The sequence below is a fragment of the Pseudophryne corroboree genome, chromosome 1 (assembly GCF_028390025.1).
Source record: "Pseudophryne corroboree isolate aPseCor3 chromosome 1, aPseCor3.hap2, whole genome shotgun sequence".
Taxonomy (NCBI): Eukaryota; Metazoa; Chordata; class Amphibia; order Anura; family Myobatrachidae; genus Pseudophryne; species Pseudophryne corroboree.
In genome coordinates, this window is record NC_086444.1 from 210,852,100 (window position 1) to 210,870,302 (window position 18,203).

General features: G+C 44.6%; 1 protein-coding gene across 1 annotated transcript in view; it reads right to left on the reverse strand.

The window, feature by feature from the left end:
* Positions 1-18,203, reverse strand: part of RIOK2 (RIO kinase 2) — a 143,819-nt gene that overhangs the window by 114,708 nt on the left and 10,908 nt on the right. The window lies entirely within an intron of this gene.

The window sequence follows — 18,203 nt, forward strand, 5'->3', positions numbered from 1 at the left end:
GAAGGAGGTCCTATCGCTATTTAATCCGGGAAGCTGCTTTGTCCGAGTATGGCCAAACTCGCGTCTTAAACAGGATGTTTTAGCGAAAACGGCACTCTCCAACATAAGTGCCCCACCGCGATGCTCTTTCTGCCACGCAAGGGCACAAAATAGGAATTTAATACCCACCGGTAATTCCTTTTCTCGTAGTCCGTAGTGGATACTTGGGAACTGTACTTTAGTACAATGGAGTATAGATCGAGTCCACTGGAGCCTGGCACTTTAAAACCTTTAGTATGTGTATGTGTGTGCTGGCTCCTCCCCTCTATGCCCTTCCTACCAGACTCAGTCTAGGAAACTGTGCCCGAGGAGACGGACATACCACGAGAGAAGAAAACAGGTACAACAGCGGTGAGGCACTAAGCCAACACACAACCATAACCGAAAAGGAGGGCGCTAACCAGAACAGAGGATAGCAACACCAACCTAACCAGGATAGCAAAGCTATCCCAGCAACATAAGGGGACTGCAACGGCAGGCCAACCAAACAATTACACAAGTAAGCAGGAATCGAAGCACTGAGGCGGGCACCCAGTTCCCACTACGGACTACGAGAAAAGGAATTAATGGTAGATATCAAATTCCTATTTTCTCTTACGTCCTAGTGGATACTGGGGAACTGTACTTTAGAACCATGGGGAAGTCCCAAAGCTCCCAAACGGGTGGGAGAGTGCTGAGACCCCTGTAACACCGCCTGACTAAACTGGTGTCAAACCGACAGAACTTAACAAAAAAAAAAAAAAAAAAAAAAAAAGTTCAAACCAGACCAAGTAGCAGCTCAGCACAACTGTAAGACCAAGGCCTCCCCGGGCAGCCACCCAGGAAGAGCCCACAGATCTCGTCGAGTGGGCCTGAATAGACATCGGCAAAGGCAGAGCCGCTGAAGTATAGGCTTGTTGAATGGTCAACCGGAGCCAACGAGCAATTGATTGCTTAGAAGCCGGACGACCAATCTTGGTGGCATCATATAGGACAAACAGCGAATCAGATTTCCGATGACGAATAGTCCGTTTGACATAAACCTTCAGAGCCCTCACCACATCCAAGGACTCTGGACCAACGGAATCGTCCGACAACACCGGAACCACAATGGGTTGATTCACGTGAAAAGCGGACACCACTTTTGGCAAAAACTGAGGTCCGGTCCTGAGTTCCGCCCTGTCTTCATGGAAAATCAAATAAGGGCTCTTACAGGATAAGGATCCCAATTCAAAGACACGTCTGGCAGACGCCATTGCTAGTAACATCACAGTCTTCCAGGTAAGAAATTTAAATTCCACCCTATGTAAGCGTTCAAACCAGTCCGATTGAAGAAAGGACAAAACCACATTGATATCCCACAGAGCCGTGGGAGGTACGAAGGGCGGTTGCATATGAAGAACTCCTTTTAGGAAAGTCTATACTTCCGGCAACATTGCAGGTTGTTTTTGGAAGAAAATAGATGGAGCCGAAATCTGTATTTTGATGGAGCCTAAACGTAGGCCCATATCCACTCCCGCTTGCAGGAAAAGTAGAAAGCGACCAATTCTAAATTCCACGGGAGAAACCTTTCTACTTTCACATCACAAAACATTCTTTTTCCAGATACGATGATAATGTTTTGACGTAACCATCTTCCTGGCTTGGACCTGATAAAGCTAAATATTTATCTTATTTAAAACCCTTTAAGAGGTCTAAGAACACTGTACGCTATTGACGTATGGAGTACCGTAAGGGTACGCACGTTGCGTAGCAATCGCTTAGCCGAGGTCGAGACGCTCAAGCGTCACGTTCGCTCACGGCCAAGAGATCACAGGCAGGCACACTATAGGTTGTTGACTAACGTAATGGTTTGCTATAGCGATGCGAACGCTCGAGACCACGAGGAGATCACCAGCGGTGCAGACGCTCACAATGTTAAGCCTTTAAATCTAAACCATAAACAATGTAATATGCTGTTAAACCTTAGTGTAGAGATAGGGTGTAGATGCAACACAGTGTAACCTTATTAACTTAAAAGCTGTTTGAGCGTCACCGACGCTCTGAGAATACTTAACACTATAAGAAATACACAGATACCGGGCTTAGGGTCCAACGCCTAATATATATATTATGAATGTTATACTTGCAAAAGAATTAATACAATACAAGTCATACACTACAATATAACATAGACTACCTAACTAGAGAACTACACAGGAAATACAATACAATACTATTACGTTTAAGAGAGTACGAGAGAAAGAGGAGAAGAGAGAGAGAGAGAGAGATATGGCCCATAACAACAAGAAAGACAATATGATTGCGGAGAAAACTTACGCACAAAGGAAACGATCGCATGCGCCTCTGGACATCCAGCTCCCGATTTTCAGCAATGATAACCGTTGAAGAGTGAGCTGGATGTGATCGGCTTGTCTATTTATGCCCCACACACAATACAATTCAATGGTCCCTACAATCTCATTGTTCATTGGACACAGGAATTCCTCCTCGCATTATAACAAAAGGTCATAGGTTGATTCATACAGGTGGGCTGTGACGATTCCCAACTGCTCAGGTGGGTGGGGAACTGGGTTTCCCGCCGCATGGATAAGTAAGTGCAAATAATAGTAAATGGACATAAACTTCTTATGTCCATAACTATTCGCACGAGCGATTAATCCGCTTCAAACCAACACCGGAATATTGCTAATTAAATACTCTTCCGATGGATACTAAACACCACAGTATTACTCCTGTCTGACCCTTCGTATCAAACAAAGAGGGATTTCTCTGTCCACGAACATGCTACATTAACCAAACTTTCAGAATCTATCAAAGGGACCATGATCTACAAAATACATTATATAGTGGAAATATGTAACGAAAGAGTCGCCCGCTAGACGCATACAATCTCTACCGTAAATGCGCATACCGTGCGCCCGCGGATGCCCGCAACAGCGAGTATGCGCACGCACGGGAGAGCGCACGCACGTGCAGCAGGGACACATATGAGGTGCAAATATGGCAGTGTGCATCGTGATATTTTTCTGACTTTGACAGTCCACCCTTTGGCAGTCAACAATAACTGCCACTTCCTAAAACATTTCAAAACGAGAAAAATATATGTCAGGGGTTAATACATTTACATGGTTGGGTAGGGGAGGAGAGGAGAAGGTAGGAAAAAGGTATGACCTAGTGCGATAGCAGAAGCATGTGTGTATGAATCTGTGCTTGGGGGTCATGTATCATCGTGCCGTACGTGTTTTAAATCAAGCTTCGAGGTATTGCGAAGTATACATTTTAATTCCTTCTTATCCCGTGGTACGGGTCTGTGGATGGGCTGTCAAACTTTACCGAGCTCTTTTCGGATTTTTTTTTTTTAACAAAATGGGGAGCACATTTTAGTTGATGATACATGAATGGGGGAATATGTGATTGCTGATATCTGTGCCTGTATTCCCTATACTATGTGTGTAATTACCTGAAGGTTGTAGAGATGAAGAAAAGACATAATTACGGTAAATGCAGTGGTATTCTATGTCAGGTAAATGAACATTTGTCGGTTGAAGTCTTGTTCGGTGTCTGTTGAATGCAGTCTTCTTTGTGCTTTTGCCCATAAGGTGCGAGCAAAAGCTTTGTCAATGTCCATAGATTTACAAAAGTGTTGGGCTAGCGTAATTTTAAAATTTCTAGGGAAACTGGGGATCTATGGCAAAGTTCATCAAATATCTGTGTATAAGGTTGTCAAAACTTCTTCTTTAATCCATCAGTTGTCTGTATACAGGATCATCAAATTCCTCGTCCAAGTGGGTCTTTTTACCTTGGAGGAAAACGGAAAAACAGGTGAAAGAAACGGACCGTAGAAATCGCATTTTCATCACATCATTGTTTCTACATTTGGGTCATAAATCAAATCCATTGGAATTACAATTTCCTCACTCCTTAAACTCATCACCCTGGTACTTCGTTTACACTTCGTTAAAGCCTGACCGCATCTAAATATCAAGCCAATCGTTATGATAACACCTAAGATACATAGGAGAAACTTCCCAACATCCATTATGACTCCTTGAGCCCATTCTCCTAAACCAGAGAACCAATTTCGCGGGTTCAACCATGACACCCAACCAGTCAGCTCATTACCTACAGCTGCAAGAGTGAGATTGTGTCTCCTGCGAAATTCCCACTTCAGTTGGAGAATATCATCCATCTTTTGGTCTATGACCTCGACCGGGTCCTCTGTACTATTTGTAATATATGTGCAACATTTCACGCCGTACTGCGTTGCCAGTGTGACACAATATCCCCCTGTCACTGCCGTGAGATAATTGAGAATCATTCTATGCTGAACTAGTTCTGTTTTATAAGCTTGAAGTTCTCTTCCAGTATACCTAAACGTGTCATCATACATTTCTGTGATATTGTCTAACAAATTTGCGAGCGCAGATATGTATTTATAATTCAACACTCCTCTGGCGGTGCGAGTGATGTCTAACGCGATTAGAAACTGAATCCCGGTGGATTCATGGATCATGTCAGAGGCCGGATGCTCTGTTCTTTCTATCAGGTGCCGTTTAACTACGTGCTCGTAATGGGTGTGAGTATAAGGAGCTTGGGCAACACGGTGTATATCTTTCATTTTGGCATGTGATACAGTCATTACTTCAGGCAGTACTTTTCCAATATAACACAATCCTTCAGAGTTTGGGGCAAGCCACTTATACGCCTTCCTCCCGCATATGAAATATGCATCATCGGGGAGAACATATGGGACGGAGTAGGACATAACCATATTACACATCTTCCATGTGAAATCTCCTAACCCTAATTCTCCCATCTGTCTAGTACACGTATCAGCTTGTACGATATGTGCACAGTATCCTGGTGATACCTCTCCAACTCTCGTAATCCTATTTCCTAGGGTATACCTATATCGGAAAGATTTTCCTCTACTGGCTATGTGGCGTATAAGTTCTGTATCTGTCGGCATTCTATCTGCTCTATATGAAAAGGTCATGGTTTGGTTACTCCATGACACTTCCCAATTTCCCGGCTTTCCGGGATTGGAAATGTTAAAACATATGAGGGATCTATCCACATGATATTGGTGGAGCTTCAAACTAGGAGGACTGGAGATATTAAACCTCCTGTCCACCGGCCTCCCACCACTTAGCTCAAGTACCTCCCCTATCGTTAAAGGAAATGGTACTAGTCCTGATTTGCTATGACCTTGAGGTACTTGAGAGCATACCCAACAATCTGTTTGATTTAGCACACTACCCACTAAGGAGTGATAGTCACTCAAGGGATGCCGGTCCATGCGGATATTAAAACTGGATTGGCATTTCTTGATGCACCCATCCTCAACTACGTTGTCACAGAGCCTACAGATACAGTTTTCTTCAGCTAACAATCCTTCACAATTCCTTCTATGGTCACTGCTATCGGATCGTTTTCCGATACTCGCCTTTGCTTGTTGATTATGTTGTTCTCGGAAAACTACGCCTCCATCTCGGTCATCAGAACCCATTCCAGAACCTCTCTCGACCTCCATGGTACTCTCGCCGGAACAGACTGCTCTGGTCGACATCATGGTCAACAGGAAAATCCGGATCACAGTCTCTTGAGGCAAGTCCATCTTAGGAGGAAACGAAGAAGAATGAGAAGGGGGAAAAAATAATTTGAGGGAGAGGGGATGGGAAGTGGAGAAAAACAATAAAAGGGAAACGGGGATCGACAACTGCTTTTGATCTTGTGATTCTCGATGCTCAGGTGCCGCCTCAGTCCTCCTGGAACAGACACTCCAGTGATACAACTTCCTCTACCGTCTGTTCCTTATCACGGGACCTCTCTGGATCAGCAACCTTCTTACAATGGGACGAATGAACCCAAGTCTCTCTCTCGGCAACCTTCAATGCTGTAGTGCTAGTCAATAAGACTTGGTATGGTCCTTCCCATCTGTCAATAAGGCAACCTGAGCGTAGAAAATTCCGTATCATTACATAATCCCCAGGTTCAATGTCATGACAATTACTATCTGGTAAATCAGGAATCACTAACTTCAAATTATCATTTTGATTCCTTAGCTGTTTACTCATGTTAATCAAGTACTTTACAGTCACTTCATTGTTACACTTCAAATCATCCTGAGGGTTAATCATAACATGCGGTTGTCGACCAAACAAGATTTCAAAGGGAGACAGATTAAGAGGGGACCTGGGAGTGGTTCTGATGCTGTACAGTACAATGGGTAAAGCTTCTGGCCATGTCAATCCTGTCTCTGCCATAACTTTGCTCAGTTTATTTTTAATAGTGCTGTTCACTCTTTCCACCTTCGCGCTCGCCTGTGGACGGTATGGAGTGTGCAGCTTGCTATCAATTCCCATCAACTTACACATTCCTTGAAAGACATCACCTGTAAAATGGGTACCCCTATCACTTTCAATTATTCTAGGGATACCATATCTACATACAAATTCCTGCACAATTTTCTTAGCAGTAAACATGGCGGTATTTGTGGCCGCAGGAAATGCTTCGACCCAATTTGAGAATACATCTATACAAACAAGTACATATTTCAAATTTCGACAAGGGGGTAATTGAATGAAGTCAATCTGTATTACCTGGAAAGGGCCGCCTGCAGGTGGGATATGAGATGGTTCTGTTGGTATTGCTTTTCCGATGTTCTTTCTCAAACAGGTAAGGCATGACATTGCTCTCTTACTTGCATGAGATGAAAATCCTGGGGCGCACCAATATGCTCTTAACAACTTGCACATTCCCTCCTTGCCCAGATGAGTCAGCCCGTGTGCTGCCTCAGCTAAACATGGGAGATATGCTCTGGGGGCCACCGGTTTACCTTGTCCATCCGTCCAGAGTCCTCAGGACTCCTGGCCATATCCCTTTGCCTTCCAGACTGCCTTTTCCTGTGTGGAACACAAATTTTGCATTTCACACAACTTCTGTGTGTTGATGGTATTAAATACCATCAGTTGTGTGGTGTCTGTCTGTCTGGGGGTCCCAGCTGCTAACTTAGCTGCTTCATCTGCTCGGCTGTTACCAAGTGATACTGGGTCCTGGCTATATGTGTGTGCTTTACACTTGATAACAGCCACTCTGTCGGGTTCCTGTATCGCTGTTAGAAGCCTTTTGATGTGAGCTGCATGCGCTATCGGTGTACCAGCTGCCGTCATGAAATTTCTGAGGCGCCATAGGGCTCCGAAATCATGGACTACCCCGAATGCGTATCTAGAGTCGGTGTAGATATTGGCTGATTTGCCCTTAGCCAATTCACATGCTCTGGTTAGGGCGACCAGTTCAGCAACCTGGGCTGAGTGAGGTGGGCCTAGTGGTTCCGCTTCTATGGTGCCTTGGTCATCTACGACTGCGTATCCAGTACACAAGTCTCCCGAGTCTGACTGTCTATGACAACTACCGTCCGTGTAGAAAGTTAGATCTACATCTTCCAGTGGATTGTCACTGATGTCAGGCCTTGCGGTAAAATTTTGGGTCAAATATTCCATACAATCATGTGTGTCTTCCTTTGTGTTAAATTCTCCTTCCCCACCACTCTCATCCTCCACCCTTTGTGCCTGTCCAGGCACACCTGGGAGATATGTTGCAGGATTTAATGCACTGCATCTCCTTATGGTTATGTTTACGGGGGCCATTAGTGCCAATTCCCATCTTGTAAACCGCGCTGATGAGACGTGCCTGGTTTGGGCAGAATTTAGCAAGGCTGACACTGCATGTGGTGTATGAATTGTGAGGTTGTGACCTAGCACTACATCTTCGCTTTTCGTTACTAGCAATGCTATCGCAGCAACGCTTCGCAAGCATGTGGGGAGGGATCGCGCTACCGTGTCTAGCTGAGCGCTGTAGTATGCTACTGGCCTGCTGGCATCACCGTGCTTTTGGGTTAAGACGCCTGCCGCGCAACCAGCACTTTCTGTTCCGTACAGCTCAAAGGGTTTCCCATAGTCTGGCATACCTAATGCTGGTGCCTGCGTTAGGCACTGTTTAAGTCTCTCAAATGCCAACTCGGACTCGTCTGTATGCGAAATCCGATCAGGTTTGTTTGAGGAGACCATCTCCTGCAAAGGTAACGCTAGAATGGAAAACCCTGGGATCCAGTTACGGCAATACCCACACATTCCTAAAAATGTTCTGATCTGTTGCTGGGTTTGTGGCAGAGTCATGTCTCTAATTGCTTGAATTCTATCAGCGGTCAGGTGTCTCAGTCCTTGTGTTAGACAGTGTCCCAAATATTTTACCTTAGTTTGGCATAATTGCAACTTGTCTTTGGAAACCTTGTGTCCTGTGTCTGAAAGATGAAACAGGAGCTGTTTCGTATCCTTCAGGGATGCTTCCAATGAATCAGAACACAGTAGTAGATCATCCACGAACTGTATTAATACTGATCCACTCTCTGGTTGAAAAGACTGTAAACAATCATGCAAAGCCTGGGAAAAGATACTTGGACTGTCTATGAAACCTTGTGGTAATCGAGTCCATGTGTATTGGACTCCTCTGTATGTGAATGCAAACAAATATTGACTGTTAGGGTGCAGAGGTACCGAAAAGAAAGCGGAGCAGAGGTCAATAACAGTGAAAAATTTCGCAGTGGGAGGGATTTGCATAAGGATGACAGCTGGATTTGGCACTACGGGGAACTGACTCAACTATTTTGTTAATCCCCCTTAGATCCTGCACTAGCCGGTAACCCCTACCCCCACTCTTTTTAACAGGGAAGATGGGACTATTGGCAGTGCTGGACGTTCTTACCAGAATGCCCTGTTGTAACAAGCGCTCTATTACGGGATACACTCCTAACTCCACCTCTGGCTTCAGAGGGTACTGTGGGATTTTTGGAGCTATCCTACCATCTTTTACTTGTACAACTACCGGAGCTACGTTTGCCATTAATCCAGTGTCCTGTCCATCTTTAGTCCAAAGTGACTCTGGTATCTGGGATGTCATTTCCTCTACTTGGGATGGAGTCCTATTTGTCATAATGGTATGTGACATTAATTTTGACGGGGAGTCTAACATGTCTCGCACTTCCTGAGCGTGATTCTCAGGTATGTCCAAGAATACACCTTCAGGAGTACAATAAATGACGCACCCCATTTTGCACAATAAGTCTCTTCCCAGGAGATTAGTCGGTGCCGATGCAGCCAGCAAAAAAGAATGCTTGGTATGTAACGGCCCTACTGTAATCTCGGCTGGTTTGCTAACAGGGTAGTGCTGGACTACTCCTGTTACTCCTATGGCTGGAATTGTCTTACCAGTGGTTCTCATGCCCACTGTCGAATTTATCACTGATTTGGCCGCCCCTGTATCTACAAGAAAGTTTAATGATTTACCAGCTACATTGATTGCAATTTCGGGTTCACTTCCAAGATTTGCAATCAATTTTACTGGCTGCAGATTACAGGTATGGCCACACCCCTATTGGGTATGGTGACCTCCCTGAATCCCGCTGGCAGCAACTGCTTGTGAAGGGGTTAAATGGGAACTACCAGTGGCTTGCCAGTCTCTGTTCGGGGGGGGTATCTTTTTGTTTCCCCTGTATGTGGCTCATAACTCCGTCTCTGCGGACCCTGCTCCCAATGTCGTGTGTCGTGTCGTTGTCTAGGGGGTTGATATGAGTTTTGTGAATTTTTCACTCTACAGTCTCGTGCCATGTGTCCCTGTCTATGACAAGAAAAACAAGTTACCACATTTGACTTACCCACAGGGTTTGGTGATTTTTACAAAGGCTGCCTTGTGGTCAGGGCCTGTATACTTACGGCCATTAACTTATCACCTTGGGACTCCCTGTGTCGGGTGATATTCCGGTCGTGATCAATAGCAGCCTCTCTCAAAGTAGCCACCGACAGACCTCGCCAACATGGTTGCGTGGTCTGTACTCTTGTCTTTAATGTCTCTTTTAACCCATCCATTAGTACAGATACTGCTACTTCTCGATGGTTTATGTTTGTTTTAATGTCCTCTATACCTGTGTACTTTGCCATTTCTAGTAATGCCCTGTGAAAATATTCTGCAGCAGTTTCTGACTCTTTCTGTCTAATGGAGAAAATCTTGTTCCACTTAACTACTGCTGGGAAATACTCCTTTAACTGTAAACTTATTCTTTTTACGTTATCTTTGTTGTACACATCTGTAAGAGGTACATCCTGATCTAATCCACAGTCAGCCAAAAATTGAGTTGCGTCGACATTTGAGGGTAAACATGCCCTCAGCAATACCTGCCAGTCTTTGTTATTGGGCTCTAAAGTGTTCCCTAGGTCTCTGATGTATTTCTGGCTGGCAACTAAGTCTTTTCTAGGATCAGGGAATTCAGACACTATGGTTCTTAATTCCATTCGGGAAAATGGGCTGTACATGGCAATGTTCCTAACAGGAGTGATTCCTGTCGTGTCAGTTTTCCCATTTGGCACTGCTATTACCCTAACAGGATTAAGTCTACTAACATCACTCTGTGTAGGTTCTACAGCCTGTGGTGAAATGGTTTCAGCATAGTGTATGGTGCCGTACTTACCTGTAGATACGACCTCACCTATCCCTCCGCTAGGGGCTTTTGTTACTAATCTCGTGGGTGGAGCCGTGCCTACTGTTGTCTCTGCTATGGTGGCTGCTAGAGAGAGCGCTGATATTGTTGCCGATTCGTCCTCTTGATCACACTCCTGGGGAAAGTTCAAAACAGGGTACAACTTGCACGGGTTAATACTTGCATTAGTTAACTTATTAACATTTACACAGTTGCTAAGTGTTTGTTTGTTACACCCTAATGCGTCATTCTCCGCAACCAATTTCTCTCCTGATATGTATGGTGGCGGCGGGGCCGTCGCTATCAATTTCTTGATAGGATTAGATCCTGCCGCCAGAGCCAATCCTCTCTGTATTTCACCCTCCTGTTGCCATAACTGCAAATAATCATAATGTTGGATTCGTCTCTTTGTTGATTTAATGAGACATATCCTCCTCCTTAAATTTTGCAACACTTCTGGGCTAAAGCTACCTACTCTTGGGAATTTCTCCCCGTCATGCACTGTCATTCTCTCCCATTCATCACATAAAACCTCTGTATGTTAACCATATTTTTCACACATTACGTACCTTGCCGACCCGACTGGTCGGTTTACTGAATCAACCCGAACCGAGGTTGATCGCCCCCTTCCTGAACAATTGGCCCCCATAACTTGCAGGCGTTGCTTTCACCATCTCTGACCTTATTTCAGGGTCTTCAGCGAACCCTTACAAAAACCAAAATGTTCACGATAGGCTGATGGTGGCGGTTTACCGAGTACCCCACTCACTCGCCCACGCCGACCAATACGACCCACACACTGCCTTAGTGCTGGCGTACTCGACCCAGGGCCCCTATGAACCTCTATTTACTGGAACATGCGAGGGATATCCGCAGAACACTTACTCTTTCCAGTAACTATTGGTTGTTGGACAATTCCTGAGTGACCAGCGAACTTCCCTTCAGAAAATAAAAAATTACACAAATCACATCAGAGTGTACAAATAGTTTTATGACCGGGATCGTACACAAATGGTACTGGTCAGATTAACTAATGTACACAATTACGTGCGGTACAATCGTTCAGCACATAAGCAACTAATCTTATGTGCTGAGCGACCAGTGGAATCGAAAATTTTGGCTGCGAATTCCTTCAGCCAGAGCTTTTATTGGCCTATATGTGTTTTGCACCAACCCCCTGGGTTGTGCCCTTTTTTCTTTTATGGCAGACTTCTTAGTCTGCTGTACCTGGACCTCCTGGTCTGTACCTCCTGGTCTGTAGTATGACCTCCTGGTCTACTATACTCTACTGCTCAAATTTTATATTTAACCAGAGATGCCTCCCTAGCCACCATGCACGTCACTTACATGTATGTACCTCTGCGAGAACTCGACTTCTTGTGGTTCAACCTGTAAAATTGTATAAACTTATATATACAAAACACTCACTCACCACACGTACACTTTTGCTTCTATTTCTATTTCTGCGCAGAAATTTTTCTTTAGACCAGATGTGTTGTGAATTTGGAGAAGGATCTGTTAATCTAAATTTCGGACACTAAAATAGATTTTTTTGCGCTATTTATCGCCTGATGCGCTATTTATCGCCTACTTAAAAATCAACACTGTCGTGTGACTTGAGTTACGTGGGCGTACCCAGACGCTCCGTTGCGTAATTTACGCTGCGTGCGTCGGCCTTGGCGTACGCGAGTCTCAGCCCTTTGTTAGAGACACGTGTACACAAAACCAATGTCCACCGCAACACAACTAACACTTTTATCAATGTAGATGATCCTTGATCGTCTACCGCGCAACACACCAATCTCTCCTTTTACCTTAGGTAGAGTTGCATGTGGGTTTTACACTTTAACTATGAAATAGCGAAAAATCTCTCTTAGCACGTTTTATCAATTATAAAGTGGCAAACAGGAGAGTGATATATGAAAATACACGAATGAAAAAGAAATGCAGATATGTGCGTGTGTACGCAAGACAGAAATAAACAGTTTTAAAAGACACTAGCGTGTTGTTCTTACCTCCGGTTCCGGATTCCTTCAGCACCCTTTACTAAGCGAAGCAGACGCTTATCCAAACAGCACTACGAGGAATATGACCTCCCGCCCTTTGCTGCTGGATAATGTCTGCTGAAATTACCTAGCAGAGATATGTGAAGGACAGGATGAGCCGCCAATTGATAAAGCTAAATATTTATCTTATTTAAAACCCTTTAAGAGGTCTAAGAACACTGTACGCTATTGACGTATGGAGCACCGTAAGGGTACGCACGTTCCGTAGCAATCGCTTAGCCGAGGTCGAGACGCTCAAGCGTCACGTTCGCTCACGGCCAAGAGATCACAGGCAGGCACACTATAGGTTGTTGACTAACGTAATGGTTTGCTATAGCGATGCGAACGCTCGAGACCACGAGGAGATCACCAGCGGCGCAGACGCTCACAATGTTAAACCTTTAAATCTAAACCATAAACAATGTAATATGCTGTAAAACCTTAGTGTAGAGATAGGGTGTAGATGCAACACAGTGTAACCTTATTAACTTAAAAGCTGTTTGAGCGTCACCGACGCTCTGAGAATACTTAACACTATAAGAAATACACAGATACCGGGCTTAGGGTCCAACGCCTAATATATATATTATGAATGTTATACTTGCAAAAGAATTAATACAATACAAGTCATACACTACAATATAACATAGACTACCTAACCAGAGAACTACACAAGAAATACAATACAATACTATTACGTTTAAGAGAGTACGAGAGAAAGAGGAGAAGAGAGAGAGAGAGAGAGAGAGAGAGATATGGCCCATAACAACAAGAAAGACAATATGATTGCGGAGAAAACTTACGCACAAAGGAAACGATCGCATGCGCCTCTGGACATCCAGCTCCCGATTTTCAGCAATGATAACCGTTGAAGAGTGAGCTGGATGTGATCGGCTTGTCTATTTATGCCCCACACACAATACAATTCAATGGTCCCTACAATCTCATTGTTCATTGGACACAGGAATTCCTCCTCGCATTATAACAAAAGGTCATAGGTTGATTCATACAGGTGGGCTGTGACGATTCCCAACTGCTCAGGTGGGTGGGGAACTGGGTTTCCCGCCGCATGGATAAGTAAGTGCAAATAATAGTAAATGGACATAAACTTCTTATGTCCATAACTATTCGCACGAGCGATTAATCCGCTTCAAACCAACACCGGAATATTGCTAATTAAATACTCTTCCGATGGATACTAAACACCACAGTATTACTCCTGTCTGACCCTTCGTATCAAACAAAGAGGGATTTCTCTGTCCACGAACATGCTACATTAACCAAACTTTCAGAATCTATCAAAGGGACCATGATCTACAAAATACATTATATAGTGGAAATATGTAACGAAAGAGTCGCCCGCTAGACGCATACAATCTCTACCGTAAATGCGCATACCGTGCGCCCGCGGGTGCCCGCAACAGCGAGTATGCGCACGCACGCGCAGCAGGGACACATATGAGGTGCAAATATGGCAGTGTGCATCGTGATATTTTTCTGACTTTGACAGACCGTAGTGGAAATAACCCTGGAGGGAAGACCTTTTTTGGCTAGAATCTCCCTCTCAACTTCCAATCCGTCAAACATAGCTGCGGTAAGTCTGGATAGACAAACGGATCTTGCTGAAGGAGATCCTACTGAAGCGGCAGAGGCCAGGGATCCTCCAGAGCCATGGTTAGAAGGTCCGAGTACCACGCCCGTCGAGGCCAAGCTGGGGCAATTACAATTGCTTGAACGCTTTCCCTTCTTAGTCTTTTTAGAACCCTTGGGATTAGCGGTAGAGGAGGGAACAGGTACACAAACTGGTACATACATGGTGTCGTCAGCGCGTCCACTGCTATAGCCTGCGGATCCCTCTTTCTGGAACAGTAACGACATAGCTTCTTGTTGAGACGAGACGCCATCAGATCTATCTGCGGATAGCCTTAACGGTGAATTAACTGTTGAAACACCTGGGGATTTAGGCTCCATTCTCCCGGATTGAGGTCGTGTCTGCTGAGGAAGTCTGTTTCCCAGTTGTCCACTCCTGGAATGAATACAACTGAGATGGCCTTTGCGTTGGCCTCTGCCCAGAAGAGTATTTTTGACACTTCTTGCAACGCTGCTCTGCTTCGTGTTCCCCCTTGTCGATTTATGTACGCCACTGCCGTGGCGTTGTCCAATTGAGCCTGGATCGCCTGATGCCTCAGGAGATGGGAAGCTTGCAGAAGGGCATTGTAAATTGCCCTGAGTTCCAGGATGTTTATCGGCAGAGCAGATTCCTGATTTGACCATGTCACCTGGAACTGGGCCTCCTGGGTCACAGCCCCCCCAACTCCGGAGGCTGGCATCCGTTGTCAGTAGAATCCACGAGTGGTTATTGAAATTCCTGCCTTCTACCAAGTGAGGAACTTGTAGCCACCATAATAGAGAAAATAGGATTTTAATACCTACCGTAAATCCTTTTCTCTTAGTCCATAGAGTATGATGGGGACACCATAAGAACCATGGGGTATAAACGGGATCCGCAGGAGACATGGACACTTTAAGACTTTGAATGGGTGTGAACTGGCTCCTCCGTCTATGCCCCTCCTCCAGACTCCAGTTATAGGAACTGTGCCCAGGGAGACGGACATTTCGAGGAAAGGATTTATTGTTAACTAAGGTGGAACACATACCAGCTCACACCTCAAACACGCCAGACAACATGGCATTTAACAGAAACTCCAGTCAACGGCATGAACAACGTCAGCAACAGGCTGAACATAACGTAACACAACCCGTGTGTAAACATAACTAATAACTGCATACAGAGTCCGCACTGGGATGGGCGCCCAGCATCCTCTACGGACTAAGAGAAAAGGATTTACCGGTAGGTATTAAAATCCTATTTTCTCATACGTCCTAGAGGATGCTGGGGACACCATAAGAACCATGGGGTTTATACCAAAGCTCTAGAACAGGCGGGAGCATGCGGATGACTCTGCAGCACCGATTGACCAAACATGGAGGTCCTCATCAGCCAGGGTATCAAACTTGTAAAATTTCGCAAAAGTGTTTGAACCCGACCAAGTAGTTGCTCGGCAGAGTTGTAATGTCGAGACTCCGCGGGCAACCGCCCAGGATGAGCCCACTTTTCTGGTAGAGTGGGCCTTCACTGATAACGGTAACGGCAATCCAGCCGTAGAATGAGCATGCTGAATCGTATTACAGATCCAGCGCGCAATAGTCTGCTTGGAAGCAGGCATTCCAATCTTGTTGGCAGCATACAGAATAAACAGCGCTTCCGTTTTCCTAAGTTGAGCCATTCTGGCAACATACATTTTCAAAGGCCCTGACAACATTGAGAGATTTTGACTCCGCAAAGGCATCAGTAGCCACTGGTACCACAATAGGCTGGTTCATGTGGAACGATGAAACCACCTTCGGCAGAAATTGTTGACGAGTCCTCAACTCCGCTCTATCTTCATGGAAGATTAAATAAGGACTCTTGTGAGACAAAGCCGCTAACTCGGACACCCGCCTTGCGGATGCTAAGGCCAACAGCATGACCACTTTCCAAGTGAGAAATTTCAACTCAACCTTCTGTAAAAGGTTCAAACCAATGTGATTGAAGAAAATGCAACACCACGTTAAGATCCCATGGTGTCACTGGGGGCACAAATGGAGGATGGTTGTGCAAAACTCCTTTCACAAAAGTCAGAACTTCGGGAAAGGAGGCCAATTGTTTTTGAAAGAAAACCAATAAGGCCGAAATTTGTACTTTAATCGAGCCTAACTGTAGGCCCGCATCCACACCTGCTTGCAGGAAATGGAGAAAACGCCCCAGTTGAAATTCTTCCGTAGGAGCCTTCTTGGATTCACACCAAGACACATATTTTCTCCAAATATGGTGATAATGTTTAGACGTTACTCCTTTTCTAGCCTGAAGAAGTGTGGGAATAACTTCACTGGGAATACCCTTTCGGGCTAGGATCCGGCGTTCAACCGCCATGCCGTCGAACGTAGCCGCAGTAAGTCGTGGTACACGCAGGGACCCTGCTGTAACAGATCCTCTCGTAGAGGAAGAGGCCAGGGATCTCTTATGAGTACAAACAATAAATAATCACCTGCGCTCCTTACTTTCAATCAGGCTGCGGAAATCAGACGTGACTTACACCAATCACAAAAATACAATAAAAACACAAATGAGATTTCTGCGCACTGATCAAGGGTATAAGGCACTTAAAAAATGAATGAAATGAATAACCCTTCCGGGTATTGACGTTTAAAATAAATCAGGTAAAAAAAGAGTCTCAATAAAGTCAATTATACTATGATTAGTCTTTGTGTTGATCTCTCTTAATGATGATAAATCAGACTAAAGATTAGACATGATGTCCCAATGAAGTGGTTTTTCCAACAAAGTCAGACATAAAGTCTTTTATCTGGTCTCGTTCTTGGTCCTCCACTCGTTTAAAAACTTGAACGTGATAAAACTTAGATTCAGTCAGCACCACCGTGATTTAATTCTTTGTCTCTGTCCTCAAGCAATGGTACATGAAAGACAAATAACGGGGGATCATAGTGCAGACTTATAAAAAAGTTTATTTAAACACGTGTACAATTAAAAAAGACTTAGCATGCGTACCCTCAGTGACCTTCGGTGGAAGGCACAATTTTAGGCGTATAGGGGTGATTAAAGAAGCTTCCCCTATTAAGCTTTACCTTTACCGAGTCCTGGGCCGCAGGAAACACCAACGCGTTTCAACCAGTAGGTCTTTATCAAGGTCGATATGATCCCCCGTTATTTGTCTTTCATGTACCATTGCTTGAGGACAGAGACAAAGAATTAAATCATGGTGGTGCTGACTGAATCTAAGTTTTATCACGTTCAAGTTTTTAAACGAGTGGAGGACCAAGAACGAGACCAGATAAAAGACTTTATGTCTGACTTTGTTGGAAAAACCACTTCATTGGGACATCATGTCTAATCTTTAGTCTGATTTATCATCATTAAGAGAGATCAACACAAAGACTAATCATAGTATAATTGACTTTATTGAGACTCTTTTTTTACCTGATTTATTTTAAACGTCAATACCCGGAAGGGTTATTAATTTCATTCATTTTTTAAGTGCCTTATACCCTTGATCAGTGCGCAGAAATCTCATTTGTGTTTTTATCTCTTATGAGTAATTCCTGAATATCTGGATACCAAGTCCACCTTGGCCAGTCTGGAGCAATGAGGATCACCTGAACCTTTGTTCTTTTTATGATCTTTAGCACCTTTGGAATGAGTGGAAGCGGAGGAAACACGTACACTGACTGAAACACCCATGGTATTACCAGCGCGTCCACCGCTATTGCTTGAGGGTCCCTCAACCTGGAACAATATCTCTGAAGTTTCTTGTTTAGGCGAGACGCCACCATGTCTATTTGAGGAATTCCCCAAAGACTTGTCACTTCTGTGAAGACCTCTTGATGAAGACCCCACTCTCCTGGATGGAGATCGTGTCTGCTGAGGAAGTCTGCTTCCCAGTTGTCCACTCCTGGAATGAAGATTGCTGACAGGGCGCTTGTATGTCTTTCTGCCCAGCGGAGAACTTTTGTGGCTCTGCCATTGCCGCCCTGCTCTTTGCTCCGCC